This window comes from Sturnus vulgaris, chromosome 7, assembly GCF_052056855.1.
Source record: "Sturnus vulgaris isolate bStuVul1 chromosome 7, bStuVul1.hap1, whole genome shotgun sequence".
NCBI lineage: Eukaryota > Metazoa > Chordata > Aves > Passeriformes > Sturnidae > Sturnus > Sturnus vulgaris.
The window spans coordinates 19,942,282-19,964,694 of NC_142249.1; the positions used below are offsets into that span (position 1 = coordinate 19,942,282).

The 22,413-nt window shown below is 36.8% G+C and overlaps 1 long non-coding RNA gene across 1 annotated transcript in view; it reads left to right on the forward strand.

The window, feature by feature from the left end:
• The window catches only part of LOC106855455 (uncharacterized), a 125,936-nt gene extending 104,713 nt beyond the window's left edge, over nt 1-21,223 (forward strand). The window contains exons 21-26 of the long non-coding RNA XR_015804823.1: nt 3,637-3,839; nt 5,300-5,402; nt 6,168-6,223; nt 7,253-7,460; nt 13,980-14,091; nt 20,296-21,223. This is a non-coding gene — a long non-coding RNA (uncharacterized LOC106855455). The remainder of the gene's footprint in view (nt 1-3,636; nt 3,840-5,299; nt 5,403-6,167; nt 6,224-7,252; nt 7,461-13,979; nt 14,092-20,295) is intronic.
• Nucleotides 21,224-22,413: the final 1,190 nt, after the last annotated feature.

The following is a 22,413-nucleotide window of genomic DNA, read 5'->3' on the forward strand; positions in this document are numbered from 1 at the left end:
CTCCCCTCTTTCTGCTCATCCTTTTATTGCAAAATGTTATATTAATGCTGATCATTCCAATAAAGTCTTAACTACAGGAAAATTAGAAAAGTAGGCCAAACACTTTCTCTTTTGTTTAATCCAATTTCTTCCTTCTTACAACATATGTTTGGTCATCTTGATATATGGGTCAAGAAAAATCAATTTTCACAAAAATCTGCTGAAATTCTAGCCCAGGACTCTCCCAGTGGAGACTACAGTCTTCCATGGTATTCTCTCTTTCTCTCAATTATCTAAGTTCTCAGAAAATATGGCATCTGATATGAACATGTGAAGGTGAGAAGTGATGCCAAACAAAGTGGGTATCTTTCTTGCTCAGTAAGCCTGGATAAAAGTATACATTTAGATTTAGAAATCCTTTTTTATTGTTTGTTTTTCTTACTCTACTCTGTGTTTCTTTTCCAAGATTGCAAGTGAAAATATGTAATAGAGACTTTCCCATATATATTGCTGAATTTTAAAAGCAGGAATGGGAACGGAATATTTGGATCATTCCTGCTGTTACTTCTGAGTCTTGACTACTGCTGTTCACTTCCTTATCATTAATAAAAGATCAAGGAGATGACACAGAGACTGTGGTGAGAAACAGCAAGTCTGTTTTGACATGAATTTCCAAGAATAATTCTCTTTCTGTACTGATGCTAAAGTCTCACACAGGGAGGTTTTCTATTGGTTGAGTATGCACCAAAGAATGTTAATAAGGGATATGGTTGAGTTAGTAATTCTCTTTCAGAAATGCTCTGGGACTGTGCACCATTGGGGTTTTTTGGAGTGGTATGTATAGTACAGGCATGATGGACACTGATTATCTGCATTGCTGCCAAGTAACTAACATTATAGATCTGCCACATCCTTGCACAGTGAAGTGTGAGTGCACCCAGTGTGCAAGATATCCACGTGCTCCCTTCGTCTCTACCAGTGGGTGGGAAAATTAAAATTGTGAAGAGAATAAGGAGTAAAAACTATAGGACTGAGAATTTCCTGAGTATTAATAAAAGGAATCAGTATCCCATTTTTACCCAGAGATCTTGAAGGAACCTCTATGATCCAACTCTAAAATTTAGATGTACAAAGAAGTTGAATGCCTAACTCTTTGTGGCTTTTTTGAAAATTCAAGGAGAAGGTGCAGTCAAGGTTAAGGAAAAGATGCAGTGTCCATTTCTTGGTGTCTCTGTGAAGAACATATGCATGGTTCCTAACCTGATTTGATGACCCCTGAAATGTGGACATACACACAGTCCAGTACAGTGGAATATTCATTAATAAAATAGGTACGTGTTGTTATTTAAATTTTAAGCAGCCATGAATAAAAATATAGCAGAAGGCTCTCACAGGCTATTGCAATCTACAGAACTAATCACTTCCTAATTAAATTTTCCATAGCTTGTCTTTGGAAAACTACCCAGAAGCATCCTTCAGTATTTATTCAAGGCACATTTTTCTGATAAAGGGATTACATGGGATTTTAAGAAATTTAATATCAAGCAAATAATAAATTTAATATCAAGTGGAGATTACCAATAATAGAAATTACAAAGGAGCTTTCTCATATTACTCAACCTTATTGTTACAGAGCTGTTTTCACAACATTTTGTGTTAGCTTTTTTCTGTTAGGATTTTTCTGCATATTGAGAATTGATGAGAGCATATTTGTTACCCAAGCTGAGCATTGTAAGTAGTTTAGAATCTCTGATATTTTAGCCATGTTAACCGGAAATGGTGATACATTAAAGAAACCCCATCACCTGTGGATTCACTGTAGATCACTGTCCCCACAGTCTTAGAGGACACTGAGCTACAAAACCAATAATAATAATTAAGACTCCTAGCTGAGGTGAAAAGCTATTGCCTCATGGAACTATTTTCCAATCCTTCTCCTTCCAGCTGAGCTGGACTAGCGATGCTATAAAATAGCAATTAAAAGACTCAAGTTTAAAAATACCTTCAGCTTCCCAGGTCCCACAATGGCAAAGGTTAAGTGGATTATGTGGAGATAATTCACTCAGCTCCAGGGGGAGGGTGCTGATTGCCAGGGCTGTTGGTTACCTCCCTCTCCCCTTCTCACTTGCCAAAGCAGTGATTGTTACAGCAGTGTCAGTTTTGCCAACCTAAAACAAGAAAAGACCTTGAAAACTTTCTCAATGGACCCTGCAGTTACTAATGGGCACAGGCTGGTACTTGCAAATTTTGCTTTGATACAGCCTTGAAAGCTGAGCATGGAAGTGGTCCCTAGTCCTCAGCTTGCATCTTAATGCTCTTGACCATTCATGCAAGTCTTCCAGTAAAAACACCCTGTTTCTTCAAGGGAAAAGAAATATGAAAAAGATTGCTGGCCTTACATGAACAGCTACTCTCTCCCGTGCTTCAACTGAATTAAAACCACCAATTACACCTCTAGTTGTGTGGCAACACCTACACTGTGTTTCCAATTAACTTTGTAAGTTTTTAATCAGTGACAAATGCATTTTTGTAAATTCAATTTGCCTTTTATTGCAGCAACTATAAAATGTCTTGCAGCATTCCGGAACTTTGTGAAGGTTTTACTTGCTACTGACATAATGCAGCTGTCGGACCTACAACAAAGGCTAAGGTTTATGAGCAACTTGAATTAGGATGTAGGTTAAGCAATTAAAGTTCAAGGAGGGGGAGGGGGAAATGGTTTCCCAAAATTTGCACTTGCCAATTTAAAAAAGCACACCAAAAACATGCTGTACACTAGGATGGGAGAAGCTAAAACAGCTAAGGAGACCATACTAAGCTTTAGAGTTGCTATTTTGAGAGCATTCCATATGTGAAAAGGTCACCCAGATTTCATTAATAAATCCGCTCTGCTGTTTGTTTTCTTTTTTAATCAAACTCAAATGCATCCTGTTAAAGGGCTGAGTGATTAGATCATAAATCTGGATGTCCTTGAAGATGATGAAGAAAATGCTTATCTGTAAAGCAATCATCATACTGCCAGTTCTATCATTTACACATTTTTACATGTGCTGGAAAAATGGTTTAATTTTAAACAATTTGCTTGAATTTTTAGGTAAGAAAAAAATCTTGCAGAACTTACAGTTAAAAGAGCAACTGGATTACTTGTGACATATGGAAAGAACCCATTATATCTAATCTTCTGTATCTAAATTCAGTGTATTAAAACAATCAACATTCATAATATTCATAATAAACATGAATGAATATTTCATCTTAGTAAAACTCAACTCTCAGTACATTAACTTCTGGTCCCAGTTATATGATACAATTCTCCTAAATTCAACAACTCTGAAATGAGTCCATTTTAATGGGGCCTGAATATAAATTTGCTTTGTTGGGTTTTATTTGGACTGGTAGAGGCAATCCAACTGAAGTTACCAACTGTATTTTTGTTATATTAATGCATGGAAATCCTTGTTCTGTGGGCTCCAGACATTGCATATTGTGATAGATTTCTCATTTCTTCTTTTTTTTCCTATTTTTTATTTTCCTTGCATCTTGATTTTTCCTTTGTTTGCAAAGTATTTATTCAGTACTTCTGGCAGTATATTTTTCTGTTGTAAACATAATTAGGATATTGCTGCAACTTCTCCTGTGTGCATTTGGATCTTACAGCTGATTTGTCACTTTGCCTGAACCCAACTGTGGACATGACTATGGCCTGCACCAGCAGCATATTTATCTACTGCAGTGCTAGCAGGAAGTTGGGAAATGAAGGTCTCTTTGGAACTTTATTAAAACAATGGATGTGGAAAATAATTCTTGTGGATTTATAAATATTCTTAGCAAAGGAATGAGATATGGAGCAATGTTTTGAGGTTGGTAAACACATGTTGCAATTTTTTAGCCAACTGCATGATCTGCTTTTACTTTAACATAAACCCCATCTAGTTTGATTCAATGGGGCTATTTTGATTTCTGGAGACTTGATCCATAGAGGTAAAAGTTACAAGGTAAGCCTATTTGGCACTGATGCTAGTGCCAAAACGTGGCTCCGTGGAATTTAGCACAGTGCACTTTATCTGATGACAGTGGACGTGTTGCATTATTTAGTGCATAGAATGTCCACCCTGCAAAGATTTATGTGTTTGTTTAACTTTGTTCTGTCTGGTTAATTACTCACAGTCACAGAAGATCCTTACGTGCATAGAGTGAAACATCAATGTGTTTTATTCTCAAAATATTTTTTCAATTACTTGCTTAATTGTTTAGTAGTTGAAAAGGCACTATAGTAAAAACTTATTGTAATTACCAAAAGTCTAAGGTTGCTAAATTATATTTTCCCTGCAGATTATAGTAAGCAGAGGGAGTAACAGCATCATTCTAAAATTTGTATGGATGCACTCATATGCACCTAACTTTACTTCACACAATTTTCTTTAACTGACATTTATAAACATTATTTTTATTTGGTTTGTTGTAGACCCTGCGATCCTCTCCTCATAAACACAAACGCTAACTTAAATTGAGTTCAGCAAGCCAGTTTTGAGCTGCATGCAGAGAAGATTAAAAGAAATAGTACAAAATCCTCTCCTGGGAAAGATCAAATGGTTACTGAAATGAAAGCAGCCTAAAACTGTAGGGTTTAGCCCAGAGGGGGGGAGGGGAATTGGGCATTTAGCTATAATTAACACCTTCTACTTACACTCTCCAATGTTTCAAACATATTGTTTTTTATTATAGGTAGCTGCTCACAAACTTGAAAACACTTTATTAAAAAAATAAAAATAGAATCAGAAAAAATATTAGCAACTAAGGCTAAATTCAAGCGTTCACTCTTCAAGCAATGGTTCTGTAATCCTCAGACTTCTAGTCAGCCATAAAGTCATCAAGCATTAGTACATATAAAAAGACACTATCTCTGTGTGAATATGTGACTGCAGAGAAAAATCACACTTTTTTTTCTGCTCTCTACAGAACTTGCACTGAAATGTTGCTTGGGTGAGCACTGTATTAGTTTATTTGAAGCTTGAGATTAGCAACTTTATCCAGGATGTTTTATGTATTCTTGGCGCTGTTTCTTTGATCCTCCTTTATTTCTGCCAATGTTGCCTAAAAATATCTCAGACATATACCTAGAAAATTTTAAATGAAGATATTGTAGCTCCTCTTTTTTCAGTTTGTCTTGATAGATAAAGTGCCCAAAGAAACAGAAAAGCTGACAAGCTTCCTTACTTGGCTTTCAGAGACCTTGCTCAGTGTTTTTGGTATGTTGCCTGCTGGAATTTGAAATACCACTTATTTTCTCTCTCTTCTATCATGAATCAATCATTGTCAGGTCACTGCCTACTGATGATTCAGTCCTCCAGTCTGGAGGCACGAAAGTACCTGTTTTTCAAAAGAAACAACTATGTTGCTACCTTGCATCAGCTGATCTTAAAGTAAGATTTTCTGTCTTTCTGAACTTTGATTTACATGTTGTTACTACTACACTCCTTTGGCATTTATAAATTCATATCCTGTGTAGGTTCATATCCTGCCCTTGTAATGCTTTGCAGGCTTTTAGCATACTTCTTCAACTGGTGGAGATAAACGCCAGTAGTACATTGTAAAAATAAATTCTGGTTCACATGTGTATTAAAGAAAATATAATCTATATATTCTGAGATAACAAGACAGTGGAATTTGTTGTGGAATTCTTTTGTAACTGCAGAAGTGCCTCAAAATCATCACCTCTCCTTTTGCCCTCTCCTGCTGAGCTGTACAAGGAGCCTGAGAAGTGTGAACAGAGTGCAGATGTGTCCTGCTGAGTTCTCTGTTCACCACCGATCTACCCCTAAACCTGGTGATTCTGATAAATTTATGCACATAACTTTATTAAAAGACTAGCAGTGTTTTCTCTGTGTGAAGCTAAGATCCCCAATACCAGGAGTTTTGGGGGGATACAGTGGGTGGGGAGATGACAGCATTATTGGTGTCAGTGACCCATAGTAGTGCACATTGAATTATTTCAATGTGTAAGAGAAGATATGGTGTTTAAGAAAGAAGCTGATAAAACTAAGATTGTAATATTGGTTCCTTTCTTCTGTGGCTGAAGTCTATGAGATATGTAGATTTGTTCCCTTTTTTTATTATTTTTTTGTTTTGTTCCTAAAGAAAGACTGTCTTGACTATAAACATACTTGAAGTAATTTCTCCTCCTGCAGATAAGGCTAATGCTTTTGGGCTTGCTCTTCCATGCCTAGGGGGTGTAATACATATGGTAAGTAACAATAAAATACTGATCTGACTGTACAACTTTATGTAAGGCATGTGTGACTAAAACCTGAGGAATAAAATTTCCTTTCCTGCTCAGACAGAATTGTATATGCCTGTCATATTTTATTGGTTGTTAAATGGCACACACACTTATGGATCACAACTGAAACCGGACAGCCTACAGTATCATTGCACATTTGTCATCTTCAATGAGAACAGAGCAGCAGATTTCTGTATACTTGGGCAAATTAAACTATAGGAAAGAAACAATCATGTTGCTGATGAGTATGTATGCACTTAAAGCACATGGAAACTTTAGCCATCCAGTACTAGTGGCAAAATATGTTTCTGATTTAAGTAGTGACACATGCAGTGATCAGAAAGCAACATTGTAAGGCAATATTTTTTAAAGATAAACAGACCTTTATCAGATGCTTATAGATGCAACAAATTAGACCCATTTTAGCTGTATTAGAAAATACCATGTAATTCATTAACATCCACTGACTAGAGCTATATGAAAGAGATACACAGAACTTCAATTACTGACTTAATATTAGTATCACTATAAATAGTGTTCCTCGTCCTTCTGAATTCTGAAATTGTTGGTTCTTTTCCTACTTGGTAGACAATTCCGGTAAATTATAAAAATTATTTTAAAAATTCAAGAGGAATCACATACAACAAATTCTTTAAAACAGATTTTGTTAAATATACAGTGGAACTGTGCTTTAAATTCCCTTTTATGAACTCCAATGGCAAAAATTAATAAAAATTAATAAATAAAATTAATAAAATTATTTAATATTAGTTATTAATATGAATACATGTAAATTAATAATATCACATGTTGCAAACCAAACTGCACTGTTGTATTGTGTGATAAACAGAAGAAAGGATACAGTTACACTTGTAATACATCCTCTGCCATTTCTTCAAAGTGGCCAAAATTATATTTGTTTATATTATATTTATATTATATTTGTTTAACAACAAATAAAGCCTTGTGATTTTTGTTTAACCCATATGACAGGATAGCCCACTGAATAAGCTGTTTTGGCACAGCAACACTGACCTTTATCAGAGATACTTTGGCTCAGGAAAGATATGAAATTTCTTTCTTTGAAGATATTAAAAAAACCTATGGTCAATGCACAGACCTCAACCAAATAAGTAACTGGGAGGACCATGCTGATCTGAATTCGGAAGGGTGGTATGTCATTGCTATAAAGCCTTCCAAGGTAAGAAGATTTAATTTTTTTCATATTCTTGACACCAATAACTAAGAAGAGACTCCAGAGTGACAGTGACATGTCAGGAAACAAAGCGGATAAATGAAATTTTGATGACTAAGTATAATTTACTTACACAACACTGTGAACATTTCAGATAGCATGTGTCCAGCTCCCACCTGCCAGGCATTCTAACCAGATACTTAGCAGCTTAGATAGGCTGAGAGCAACCTGCAGTAGTGCTTCTTTAGGCACTGTCTCCTACAGCCAGGCAAGTGATACCAGTGATGGAGAACCCAGAGCAGGAGAACTCTGAGATCCCTTGATTCTCTTCCTGCGAGACCACCAGCAAAACCCTTGATCTTTTCTCAGCCTGTAATACAAACGCTCCACAACTACCATTTCCCCCAATATTAGCACTGCTTTACATACATCAGAAATAATGTAATGGAAGTCAGGCGGATGATGATAGGTTTACAGTTTTAGATGGCTGATTTTGGGATGAGCTGAAGTGACATGTTCCAGGGCAGGGACCGAGCTGCTGGATTTGTCTTGGCTGCGTTTATAGGCACGTCAGGTTTGTAGTCAGAGTATCTTCCATTAGAGGTGCTGATAAGGTTAAAGGAAGACAGGGTTCGTGTGCACAGTGTTGTCCTTTAGTCTAAAATGTCTTTGTTAGAATGATGTTTGTGGGACATACACATTGGCTTAGCTCTCAAATTCCTTGCTCTTAAAGGCTCTTACTGTTTGGAGAAAATATGGCAGAATAAGCTTAAGTGAAAATACTATATGAATTCATATTTGGTGAAGGTGATTACTGAAAAGGGTAAAATGTTAAAGCCAACTAAAATATTCACTGGCATATTAGTTAGGAGTTGTGTAACAGAGGGTCTCTCTTCCACTTTCCCCCAGCAGAAGTGTTCAAGTCTAGAGCTTTAGCGATGGGCTATACTGCTTTAAATTCAGTCTTCTCTTACATGTTTTTTAACAGCTGTGAATTTCCATCTTTTGCTAGATTGGTTGCATGAAAATGCTAAAACGTGTGTTGAGGACTGATTTAATGATTCTGATACTTTTAAACACTGTCTGAAAGTAAAATGCAACAACTGACAATTTTGAAATGCATTCCAATATCTTTCAAAATCTTAGGTTTTGAGTAACTACAGTTTTCATATTTGAAATGTGTCTTCCCACGGAACTGAGTTTTAAGTTGCAAAATCAGAAAAAGAGTTTGCTAAACATTTTTGAAGCATCATTTTATCTTATGAGATGTGACAGCCATGGTCTGTGTAGTCAGATTTCTGATCTTATTCCAAATACCACTCGTATGCCATGGTTTTTTCACAAAGCTGCAAATGTGATGCTATTCTTTTAATTGGGGACTGCATAAGAGTTTATTTTTAAGAAAATGGGAATATTTAAACGTATTCGAGGATCCCTCCTACCCTCAGACATTTTTCTTCGGTTCCTGCTGATAGTATTATTTTCAGGGTGTTTGCAGAGGGAATTTGGCTGATGGAGGCGATGAAACCCCCGCGGTTTGTGCAGCTCAGTCACTGCTGCTCCCTCTGCTGGTGGTGAAAGGTGAAATTACAGTGAACATCATGGGAGTCGTAACTGTTCCAGAATACAAAATAAAACATTCACAGTTTATATGTGTAGATTAGATAATAGCCACAATTTTTGTGTCAAACTGAGCTATCTTTTTATCTGATGTGTTCCGTATGGCACACCTACTGCAATATCATGTATTTTCAACCATGATTCTTTTATAAAGTGATGGAAGTTTTTTCATGTAAAAAATCCTCATTTCGAAGCAGTAATTAGATAAAAATCAGGATGCAAGCTAGCATCCAGAATGGATTCTGCCCAAAACTCTGTGAATGTATGGCCAATATCCTGTTGCCAACAGAAATTGTTCAGAAGTACAATAACTGAAACACTAAGCATCTTACTCAGGAGATGTATGTGCATAATAGTCACATGATTTCCCAGCCAAGCCACTCCATGCCTTCTCCTACATCTTTGTTTAACACCATGAAGGGTATTCTTATTTTCATAATATGAACATGGCAAAGGGCTAAAGGACTAAATTACAGTAAATTGATAATACTTTAAAATTCTCATCCGAGGCAAATGAATGCTATGTCATATTATTTTAGAATTTAATCTGTTTACCCAACTTTCACTCACTGCTACAGAAGTTGCACATGTGCATCTATAAGAAGAATCTGAGCCTGACATTAGTGTTTAGCACACAGCCTGTACCTTCATACAAGCAGGAAAGCACACGGCAATGCAAGTGTTGATCATTCAGACACAAGGCATTTCTATTTCCCACTCGTTATTCCCTAAACTGAAGGACATAAATGCCAACAGCCAAATGCCTTTAAGTCACAAGAAGATGTGTCTCCTCTCTTACTTTTTGTTTTTATGGATAAGGGAGCTTTCAAGGCAATGTAATATAGCTAAAACTAAAGATCCAACTCTACTTAAGGCACCTTAGTGAAATAGTTTTGTTGGTCTCACATCAGTGCACATTGCAAAAACATTTCAACTCACCTGTCTCTATTTAAGCTGACCTTTTTGGACTGAAATAATAGGGAGATCTACATAACTAAATTACTTTCACCTCAAGAGATATTTTTGTCTGTGAGGTTACACTTGGAAGCAGTGGTATGATCATAGGAGTGCTGATTACACGTTTGTATGCAAGTACACAAGGAGCCAGGCTTAGATTAGTGATTTGAGATACTAACATTAAAATACAGTTTTATGATAAATACAGAAAAGCTTTCCAATTACTCATAATTCTCACATTGGCTGTCCAGCAAAAAAAGCACCATCAGTGGCAGCAACAGCATCTTTGAGAGGAATGCAATGAAAATTATAGATAGTTCCACTTTCTTGACTTAGTCTCTTATAGGAGTGAGTTACTTTATCATAATTCCAATGCATGTTTCCATGTGGGCATCCAAGGGATCATCCAAGGAAGCACCACATTTTTCACAATCATAGAAGAATAACAAACATTCAAGGAAAAAAACTAAGTTTAAATGAGGTTAAAAATTTAGTATAATAAACATTACTCAACGTGTTTTTCCAGATGAAAATATCTACTCAAGACCACCACCCCCATATCAATTTTAAAGAAAAATAAAAGCTAAAGGACTGTCAGTTTTCTACACAGTATTCATGAGTGGAATAAAGGACATTCTTGCTCAGTTTGATTTCTTGTGAAATAGAAAGAAAGTCAAGGATACTACAAAAATTATGTTTTTTTCTAGTGCACTCTGGTCTAAGACACTCCTTTTCTGCAATTCCTGCTAGGTAGAGTTTGTATTTTTGTCAACCCATTATTTTATCTCACCATGCAAGAAATTTCCATAGCATATTTACAGCACCAAGATAAAAAGCTGCCCAAAGGTCTTCACGTCATGCAGCTTTGTATGCTTCAATTGGTGCCAATTTTCTGGGTATTTTTATTTTTTGTAAATAAGTAAATAAAAACACCTTCTTTTTCTCACCACACTGAACAGTCCACTTCATGGTAGGAGACCACCTTATCTTGTATCTCTGGATGTAGGTTATCACATCTTACAGGGAGGCCATAAATAACTGCATAGAATTTTCTTCCATAAAGAGAAAAAGTGAAATATTTTGATATTGGAGACAGGATTTTTAAGTGCGTGTAGGGAAATTCCGTATTTCAATGAAGGCTTAATTCCTTGGACTCTTAACCCTTACTGACATAAAATTAGTATTTTACACAGTTCCTGAACAGCAAAATGACTCACAAGTAAATTGAAGTTTATGAGATGCAGAAATGTGAGTTATTAGCAGAGAACCTATTCTAGGACTGGGAGGTACAGGATATTTTGCACTCCAAGAATTATGTTTCTGAAGATGAATCCTTAACGTTGAAAATGTTCCAGCTGTAATCCTATTGAGTAATGCTTCCTGAGTGAAGTCATGGTATTACTTCTGGGAATAATCCAGCCAGCCCTGGAACTTGGTCATTTTACTATCTTAGAGTAGATGAGGCAATTTCTTTAATACAATCCTGCTATGACTGCTGTTTACTTTTTCCCAAATTTTTGGTGTCTCATTATTTCTGGCATTTACTAAATGGCTGGAATTAAAAATAAATTTTATATTTACTCTATTATGGAAACACAAGGGAAAAATGAGATAAGAAAGTAGACTTTGTGAAGCAAAAATAGTTGCATTCAATTGAAAAGGGAAGGCTGGCTCTTTCTAGCCCCTGCAGAAAGGTTGGCTTGCCTTGGCAGTGCTTCCCCAGCGCTGCTGGGCAGGGAAGCCACCAGCTGTACCTGGTGCATGGTGACAGCTCTCCCTGCACACACTGTGCCTGGCTGTGCTCACACATCCTGCGGGCTGCCAGCAGCAGCACTCTTACTGCACACGAGGCAGACTCATTTCTCAAAATGAAGAAGAACCCAGCTTCCCCCTAGGTCCAAATTTAGTAATTGCTTTAGAAACCTAGTCATTAAATGCAAGATGATTCTGTTGTATGATACGCAGTTTAACGACTTCAGCTTTTTCCATGATGCATGGATACATTTGGTGAAGATTTTTAAACACCAACAGCTTCTGCTAAGCATTAAAAATGCAAAGTGTAATATAACAGGTGCAAAAGCAGTTCTTTAATGTTCTTTTGCTTTCCTCATGAGTTAGGTGGATACAGTATATTCCAAAAGAATAAGCTGCCAGTTTAATATACCAGCCTAATTTCCACTTAGGAACTCTGGAGAAGTGATATATTATACAACTACTAATTTTTCTTTACATTGTTTCTTCTGAGAAAGATGAATTATCTTTGCTGAAGTTCTCTCAGCTATAATTTGGGTTTCTGTTTCTCTAAAAAGCCTTCATCATTAAATCAGTTGTAAACGTCCTGTTAAGCTATCTCTTACTGTTACCAAAAGATAAAAAGATAGTAGGTAATATGGAAGATTCTTTTATATTAGACTTGTCAGTCTACTTCCACTAGTAGCTAAAGTATAATTTAGTATTATCTCTTTGTTCTTCTTTGTTTGTAGTGTTTTGGTTTTTTATTCTACCAGTCTACTTGTTTTGTGTGATTCAAAGGATGCCTTATTGATAAGCAGAGACATGAACTATGTGATGCTCTTCAGCAGTTACAGACAGCCAAAGGAGAAGTCTTTTCCATGATTTCAAATAGAAAAGTGCAACAGAAATAGTGTATTTAATGTTACTTAGGAAGCGTCTTCCCAGATAAAAATCAGCAGTAACAGAGAGGCCAGTTTGCTTCATCCTTGCAGCTGTGTAATCAAGTGTAGTGCTTTCCCCAGTGTGGTTTTCAATGACTGAATCACAGGGGGTTTCCACTGCTTCCTATTTGCAGAAGAATCTACTGGTTTTTAATTTTTCAGTTTCAAACAAATTTAACAGCTCCTCCCTTTCATTATAGTCCATCACTAAAATTCCAGGCGAAAAAAAATTAAAAAGTAGGGAAGAAGAAAAAAAAAAGAACTACCAGCAAACAACTTTGGCATTATAGTTTTCTGTAAACCTGCAGATTCTCTGCAGCTCCAATAATTATTTTGCTTATATTTCTGATTTTTCAGTTAAACATTCAGTGCTTCTTGGGTTTACTACTCTATCTTTAAAAGTCTCTGGATGTTTCTCCCAAATGGACATTTCTGAAGGATACTTCTAAATTCAGATGTCCCATACCCATAAAATGAATAGAATAATTTTTTTTTTTTTATTTTGTAAGAACCACACAATTGTCCTAGATCTCCTTCCAAAAGCAAAACCAAGTGTTGGTCCTAGAGAGACTGTAACTGAAGTAAAAATATATGAAGAGTGTGGAAGGCCAGGAAAGCAAAGTGACTGCTACATGCACTTCAGTGAGATTGCCAAGTCAGTCTTTGATTTTTCAGTCTGACTATTTTCTCAAGTATAGATTATCCTTTAAAAATATTTAAAGGCTGGGAACTGAAGACATAGAAAGAAATTTTCATCATCACAGTATAGCTACCAGTTCCTTGAAATTCAATATTGTAGAGAAGGAACTCACTAGGATATATAAAAGCTAAAATCTGTTATCCAGGAAAAGATTACAGTGTCTCTAACCACTCCTTGTCTGTGAATATGTTAGAATCTGGTTAAAGAAAAATAAATGGTGTATTGGTAAAATTGATGGAGAGTACAGACTGAGGGAGAATACTCTTGGATGGCTATTATTTAATTTATTTTTTCTTAATACCATACAGAAATATTTTAAAATATATATTCTAATAAATGCAACAAAGACACTTCAATGTACATTTCATTATATGTTCTAATAACATAAAAATGTAAACATACAGTTTTCTAGTCATCTTGGAGCACACATAAAAATCACTTTCAAAATTAAATCAAAATCTCACTTAGGAATTTCACTTTCTTTGAAAACTATTAAGAATACTCATGAGTCACATCCATAGCTTGCTTCTAGCATAGAGCTATAATGTAAAGGAAGTTTCTTTTACTCTATAGGGATGGATTCTCCCTTGAAGCCTGGATAAAATCGTTTCAATGCTACCTGAAGGATCAGTAGAGGATAGCACTTCAATTACAAGCACAAACCTGGGCCAAAAAGGAACTCTTGGTAATTCTCACAGTGCTCATTACCTTTGGCTTTCTGCCTTAACAGCTGGCATGTGCTATACCAGGTGTAGAAATGTTCTGTGTGGTTGTTGTGTATTCTCCACACCTGACCTCACTTGGCAGAGCTCTGTCTCCTCCTCTGCTGCCTTTCACCTTGGGAAATCATTATATCATTTACATTTACGTAAGACTGATCCAGACCACTTCTGAATTACAAGCCTTTAAATGGCACCCTCTTTGCAAAGGTGTGAGTGGCCCCACAGGGGACAAGGAAACAAAATTCCTTGCCCAGAATCCAGATTTCTGAGCTATGCTTGCCTTGATTTTAATAGGAAGAATTCCTTAACAGAAGTGGTGCAGCTGAAGCAAACACCAGTGAATGCTTTCCAATTCACTCTATATGAGCTCATAAAAATGACCTTTGTGTGAATTTGCCAGGGAAAAATGTTTCTATCTATAAGATGTACAGGTCTGGAAATGTTGAGAATATAAACTCAAACAACATTCTGGTTGTGCATCTGGCTTATATTAGTCAGTAGTATATGATGTGAGAGTATAACAGAAGAGCTCATGGAGGGATTCGAATGCTCAGTTACCACATCTGTCTCTCTGCATTATCATCATTAGAGTGTTTAAATGCAATTTATCTCCCTTTCCATTTGGAAGATTCATGTTCCCTCCTATGAACTGGGCATCAGCCCAACCATGATGGGTTGTGTCCACAGGGGAGTGCCTTCATTTTGACACCTGCTAGTAGCCATCATCTGCCTAGCAAGCTCTGCTTAGCTTGTTTATGTTTGCAATATTTAGCCAACCAAGGAAGGAACCAGTGTATGTTTGGCTGATATGGAAAAAGGAGAGAAAACTAGGGGAAGGAAAGATAAAGGTATGTCCACTGTTCCACAGCTGACAGGTTTTACAACTCTGACATACCAAAATTAACAAAGATGGGCTCTGCTTTTAATTAGTTAAAAGTAGAGAAGAAGGATACTGCTGGGTTTAAGGCTATTGGCTGAGGCACAAGAGATGAAGAGTGAGTCATTGGCAATGGCCAATATCTAACAGTGGACAAATCAACCTCTCCATCCCAACGTTACCGAAGAACTTGAGTATTTAGAGTTCATGTTCTTTTGCACAGGGATTGACTTTTACCATGTTTTTGCCAGAATCCAGTACCCTGAGGCTCTGATCTCAATGAGGTCATCTGGTTATTATCATAATGTAAACAGTCCCATCCATGACTCTGCCTCAGCTCTAGATCCTACCAAAAAAAAACTGCATGTAGAAAGGAACTGAAGAAAAATACCTAGATGGAGGACAGAGAATTTTTCCTTTGGGTCAACATTTCTATTATGTTAGAACCAAATTGTTTATTGCTAATTAAGGCATAATGCATAAAATTGGAGCTGGAGCAATTGTCCAGCTCCCTGACATTGATGGCAAAATCAAAAAGCACTAAGTGATCAGAAGGTTCAGAGTACTGTTGTGGTGCATGTTGTCATATCTGAAAACTTCTTCTGGAGATGACTGTTAAAATATGCTTTCAAAGAAGGTACAAGTATCTCTATTTTTTCAGCCTTCCACTAAGGAGGAGAATGTAGGAGGGTCTGCATTTCTGCTAAGTCTCATCTTACTGGGATGTGTAAGTGGGTGTGATTCCTGCAGTCTGCGTAGGAGTTATCATGCGAGCTTTAATCTAGAAGCTGGCCTGTGCAGGCTGTGATGACACATCCGACTGCAGCATATACAGATGTTAGATACAAAAGAAGTCTAATTTGAATCAGGAGATCTGGGTTCTGTTAGTGACTCTGCCATATATTTCCTGTATTGCTCTAGGCAAGGCATTCAGGGCCTGATTTAATTCCACAGCACCCCTTTCTCTGGTGGTACTCTGAGCTGGATTAGACTCCTAGCTTATCACTTTCCCAGGCTGTCCATATTCCTCAGGGGTCTAATCTTACCTGCTCACTCCATAGGTGTCTGATATAGCTTAAACCATTTGCCTCTGAAGTGGTTTGCTACTTAGGCATAGCATGAATATGCAATTCAATTAAATTCTCAATTCAGCAAAAGCCTAAACCTTTAATAAGCTTCAATCAAGTAAACACATACTGGCGAATTTCAGGTTCTGTGTCATTAGGTGTCTGCACATAGTCTTAAAAATTCAAGAAGGTAAATTATTTCACTGGAACTGCTTAGGGGCCTAAGATGAAGCATACGTCAAAGTGCCTTGCTCAAGGTCCTATTATCTATCATTAGTCATAGACATGTACTTAAAGTTAAGCATATCCTTAAGTGTATTGCTCAATTCATCCTCAAAAGCATAATACTGATATGCTTTCTAGCACAGAAAACACATTTGAGCCTAGAAAATACTAAAAGTAATCTACCTTTGATTATATGAAATGTCACAAATTATTAGTTTAATTTTTAAAATAAATCTAAAGAAATAGAGAAAATGTAAGGTCACGTAGCCCATACTAATTTCCAGGAATCTTGGTTACACTATAACCCTTCACTTTTACGTAACATTGAAATCACAATACGGATGTGTATTTTGAAGTAATTGTGTTGGTGGTCCCTTCGTGCTTTCTGAACATCTAACAGTTAGCTAAGCAAACACACATGACTGATTAAAAGAAGAAAGGGAACTATTTTTACAGGGACCATTAAACTTTAACTGCCATCTGGCAGGGAATGATTAGAGAAGATCAAAATTAAGGCAGTCAACACAAATACTGTGTGGATACCTCAGGGAATTAATGTGGATGGAAGACGGTGGACTTGTGGCTCTGTTAAGAGACAGACAGAGAAGGAAGTGGTGAACACATCCTTTATGACTGCTGCCCTAATGGCCACATTCACAGCAACAGAAGCAGAGAAAGAAGAAATCAAAACCACCTGGGAATAATCAGACGCTTGCTGTCATAAAAAAAGAAAGTTAAAGCATTATACAAGAGCCACACCATCCTTATTCCCCAACAAGCCAGGAAAGAAATTTTTATTGTGGAGGTGTGTTGCAGTTGGCAGGTTATCTACTGTCTTTACATAGGCATTTTAAATAGGGTCTGTAATAAATCTTTTAATTGAAAGCCTTTACAGAACACAGACCTGTGGTTGATCTAACTGAACACTGGATGTCACTATTTATACACACTATTAGTCATTTTAGAGGCATTAAAAACACAGTCCAGCCATGAACTGGAGCAATCCAGACATGGGTTTTTTTTAATCAGCTATCTTTAATTATCATTGTTCTAGAGATAGGATTTTCCTATGAGGAAAAGCTTCCAAGCTGCCTAGACAGGCACTCATCATTTTTTACAACTACTCAGCTGTGTGCCCTGGCAATGCTGCTGGTAGGTATTTCCTAACAAGTGTACCATATCTGATTTCCTATGTTAGGGGAAAGATTTGAGGTTTGTATAGAGAGATAATGGACTGTCTGTTCACTGCAACATCTCAGAGCTGAGACTCTGACCAGGCAGCCTTATAACTTCGCTGTTATGTCTAGTAAGAAACAAACAAAATACAACTCACCCAAAAGTGCAACAGCTCTCCCATGAGGCAGCTCCTGGTCTGGCTGTGCAGGAGTAGAACCTTCTTTGCACCCCTCATGAGCTATTTGGTTAGAAAACCCCTGTTCTCTCAAGCATATGCCTTGAAGTTTTTCATTCCATGGCACTAATAACATACACCTCTTCTGCCACTCTGCTGCCCTTACCTGAGGGTGTCCTCTCAGGTACACAATTATTATAAGGGAGCACTTTTAGAAGGCTTATCTTCCCTTATCTTTAGAGAAGATAAGAAAAAGTATCTCTGAGTCCAAGTGGCATGGAAAACAAATCAGTGCTGACAGCCCACAAGGTCAGCTTAGCTGCTAAAAAGACTAAGGACAGAAGACAGGTGAGAGGACATAAAGCTTAGTTACAATTGATAAGTAATGTGGTGTGAAATGAGGCTTATTTTTTGTTTCTTGACCTCAATACAGTATGTTCAAGTTATCAATAGCATAGGAAAAGCACATTAAGTATGCTTCAAAGCCTGTGAAATCTCATCAACTATACCAAATTTCAGAAACATGCTAAACAATAAAATGATCAGAAATGACTAGTACACATTACTACTCTGAAATGTACAGTCAGTAGAAATGCTTGGTTATTTTAGACCTTGATTCCCAACAGAATTTTTCAATATACTCATGTGTCTACTTGTCACTTTTCATCCTTGAAATGCTAGGACTTAAAAAATGTTTGACTCTTCTGCACATTCTTAGATTCAACATTTTTTAGGAAGAGGCAACATACAACTAAAAACAGCCTTAGGTGGTTTTTGCTAGTAAAGAGAACAACTGAAAATACCTTTCCTGATCTGCAAAAATACATTTCTATGTACAACATGTGAACCGAGGTCTTCCTAGTGCTATTCAGCCAAAACACTATGAGTATCAAGGGGATTGCATTTTTTAGTTTATTTTCCACAGATCCTGGCTGCACAATAGAATATCTAAGAGTCAGAAATTATGACTGGAAACACATGGCTGGAAATTATCTACCCTGAATCTTATTTTATTCCAAATTGTATTTTCTGAGATATATGCTGGGCAAAATATTATTTTGCTTAACTGTAAAGTTATATTTTAAAATATAGTGGGCTGTTTAGTTGAGGCCTATGAAGAGGTTTTGCTCTTTCCTAAGCTATTTCTAGCCTTTATACAGTACAGTGTAATTCTGCTAACACAACTAATCTGTTCAGGGAGCAAAACAGGAGCCAAGTGCAGCTACAATATACTAATATGATATGTATAATATATCAGTACAATATAATGTATCTTATATAGAACATTATATGGACTAGTAACTTTAATAAGCAGTATGAATGTTATTGTACATATGTGCCATCTTACAAATGGGTGGGGGCAGATTATGCCCTACACAAAAATCTGTTGAGAACCTGGAAAGGAAAAAGGCAATGTTCCATCATTCTCTCCTCAGAATATACTACAGACACAAAGCAGTGAAAAGGCACTTGAAAAAAGCAGCACAGTTCTGGTAAACTTCTGCAGTTTGTTGTCCCAACTTTGATGCAGTAACCTGTTAAGACTGCTCAGAGTATTTAACAGCCTATGGCTCACTCCTGTGAACAAGGTGCAGAGCATTCATTCTCCACATGCAAAATTCCAAGCACTGAGCCAAACTCTAAGAGAAATACATTTGACATTTGTTGATTTTTTTTTTTAATAATACCCATAAGCATCTACAGATGTGAGTCCATGTAATGAAGCATGTGGCCTTAAGCTGGAATTATTTGCAAACAGCAGGATCTCCTGGCAAAAGAGATGGCACTTGCTGTGTTATGAAAGCTGTCCCTCTAAAACCATGTTTGGTTAGCACCTATGCCCTGTTGAAATTGGCATAGATAATTCTGAGTGGGAACAATGCCAGCATAACAGATGGGAATGAATACAGGCATGCCAGAGAACCAGGATGTTCATTGAGTCTGAGTATTAGGGACAGAGTCCTTTCCAAGAATTTAGAAATGGCAGGCTCTCCAGAGTTTCTCCACTTTAGGTACGAAATGTGAGAATATATGATGTCTTTTGTAACTATGAGCAAAGTCAATTATAGTAATTTAAAAATCTCATCTTAAAAAGCTCATCTGAGCCATGCAAAGCATGACAGTAGGCAGCTGAATTTGAGGAACTTTTTCTCTTGATTCATACTGGCACCAGATCCTAGAGGGCAGAACCTGTGCACTGGAGTCAAAAGGATTCCACAGGTTTTCTGATAAGTGGTTCAGTCTGAAAAGCTTTCAGATGATAATGAATATTGTCCATTTGTACAGTGCCTTTCAGGCTGTGAGCCCAAAGCAATTTGCAGAGGTATGAGAATCTAAACTCATAGCTGGGAGGTGTGTGTCATTTACAATTAAGCAGATGAATCTTGCATGTATTAATGGGCTGTAGTCCCATCTCCCCTCCAACCGGGGATCATCAATTGGAAGTAGAGCCTCTGTGAAGAAGATGGAGGAAGGCAAAATCCTTCTGCCACAGTCCTGTGTACCCGGCTTTTGCTCTTAACATGGCACAAATAGCCATAACAGATCAGCCATCCAAAACACTAATTTAGTCTCCAAACCAGATTTACTAATTCCTGTGGGGTTTCTTTGAGCACTAAACTGCTACCTTTCCTATTTCTCTTTTCAGATTATGAACAGCCAAAATGTATTGCCCAAAAAGACTTGTCCAGGATCATTTATATAATTCTGGGAAACAGGAAAAAGAACAACAAATCTCAGGAAAAAATGCTTATATATTTTTGTTTAAGAAACTAAGAATCTGGTGCAATTTTCCCTGTACAAAAAGCCTGTGTTTCCAGAAGAGCCCACTAAGAAAACACTAGGAAAATTCCTCCATTTTGGATTTCTTCAACTTCAGCCATGAAAATTTATGGATACTTCTGACAAAAAATGTCACTAATTTGGGCAAAGTCTTGGCTGTCTGTACTGTGTATTATAAGAAGGACATTAAAATTGGATTGCTGATGTTGTGCTCTAACCAGTGCAGACAATAGTGTCAGCTTAGAGCTGAACTTTGGTTCCGGTTCAAAAGGTGTTTAGTACTGTTAGTAGCATAAAAGCATTGCTGAATTTAGTTTCATTTAATCCAGTGATATTTTGTAACCTAGAAATCCACATGTGTGTTATCCAGTGAACTGACTGACCGTTTCAGTTATTGGCTGTTTTTTGCAATAGAGGCTTGAAGAATATCATAAGTCATCTGACTAAGAAAACTTAGTTAACGTTTAGTTAAAGGAGTTTATGTTCTAAAGTAATACATGAAGTGGTATGTTCTTTCTAAATGTTCTGAATCTTCTGTGCATTTATAAAAATTAATTTGATTAAATATCAGTGGATTGTTTTATTACAGCTTTTCCCCAAAAATCAATTTCCAAAAAATATTGGGCAGATACATAATAACAATAAGTTTTAAACACATGAGATTTCACCATGAATGTGGCAATCCTGACATGCACAGTGTAATAGATGTGAAGCATAAAGTGAAACTATTCACGAACCTGAGATTTCCTTCCACTTTAAGTTACATTGCAAAGGTTAATGGTTGGACTCTATAATCTCTGAGGTCTTTTCCAACTTCAAAATTTAAGTTACAACTTCAAATAAAAGTTACATTAAAATAGGGAATAATAACTTTATAGTCAAATTATAATTTTTGCTGACATATAAAATTAATTTTAAAAGTGCAGGATTGTCTCCCACCTTGTGACATTCTGGGTTTTACAAAAGGCTGGGTGTACTTTTAATGTTTATACTGTTGTACAGCATCACAGAAGTAACCAGTAGAACCTGAATGCTAGACAATGGGGCTTGTTATCCAGAGGGAAAGCAGCTCTTACAAGTCTTTCCTGGCAAGGTCCCTTGGAGCCTTGATCTCACTTGCCACCAGAATCCAATAGCTAGGATGAAGATGAGTACGTCTCTTTTCCATGCTGAATTTCTGCTGAAGCAGAATGCTTTTCCTCTTGACAATATCCCATTTTGACATATATAGGCTATGGTGTAGCAGACCCTACTTATATAATCATTGTGATAGTTAAAGCAGATCTTAAAGACCCAAAAATTACATGATAAGGATTATCATGATTTTCCATTCAAATTGCCTGAATGTTCTCAACAGTGTTAGCACACATTCCAAATCTTGCCTAGTATGAACATGGTATGATGTTTGTGACTAATGTCATCCATTTCTAGGACTCAGGTGTTAAAATAATCAATGGTATGTTGAGCAGATTTCTCTACAGTATAATTAGCTCTAATTTGTTAATGCCTCCTGCTCTCCACTGAAAGAAGCCATTGAGATTATAATAAAACAAATTTTAGAAAAAAAAAATTGCTTGGGTAAGTACTCTCGGGGACAAAGATCACTGAAGAAACAGTTTCTCCCTTTTCCTTGTAAAGGAGAAGTTTAGAATTTAGAGAAAAAACTTTATCATCTGTATTCATATGAAGCATCTCTTACGATCTAGCCAACTCTACAATTAAAACTACATTACTTATGTCAAAATTGGCCAACTACTAATAATCAGTAAGGTAAACAGGTATTAAGAGAGAGCTACCAAGAGAATTTCTACTTAAAGCAGAGCCATCTAATAATGGCCTTCTTCCCAGTGCAAAAACGGTTTCAATACTCTGGAGCATATTAATTCTGCTCTCTATATATCTTCTTTCCACAAGCCACTGCTCCAGTTCTGTGAGTCCTGAATGGGAAGATTCAACCACACAGCTGTGAATGGAAGAGGCAGAA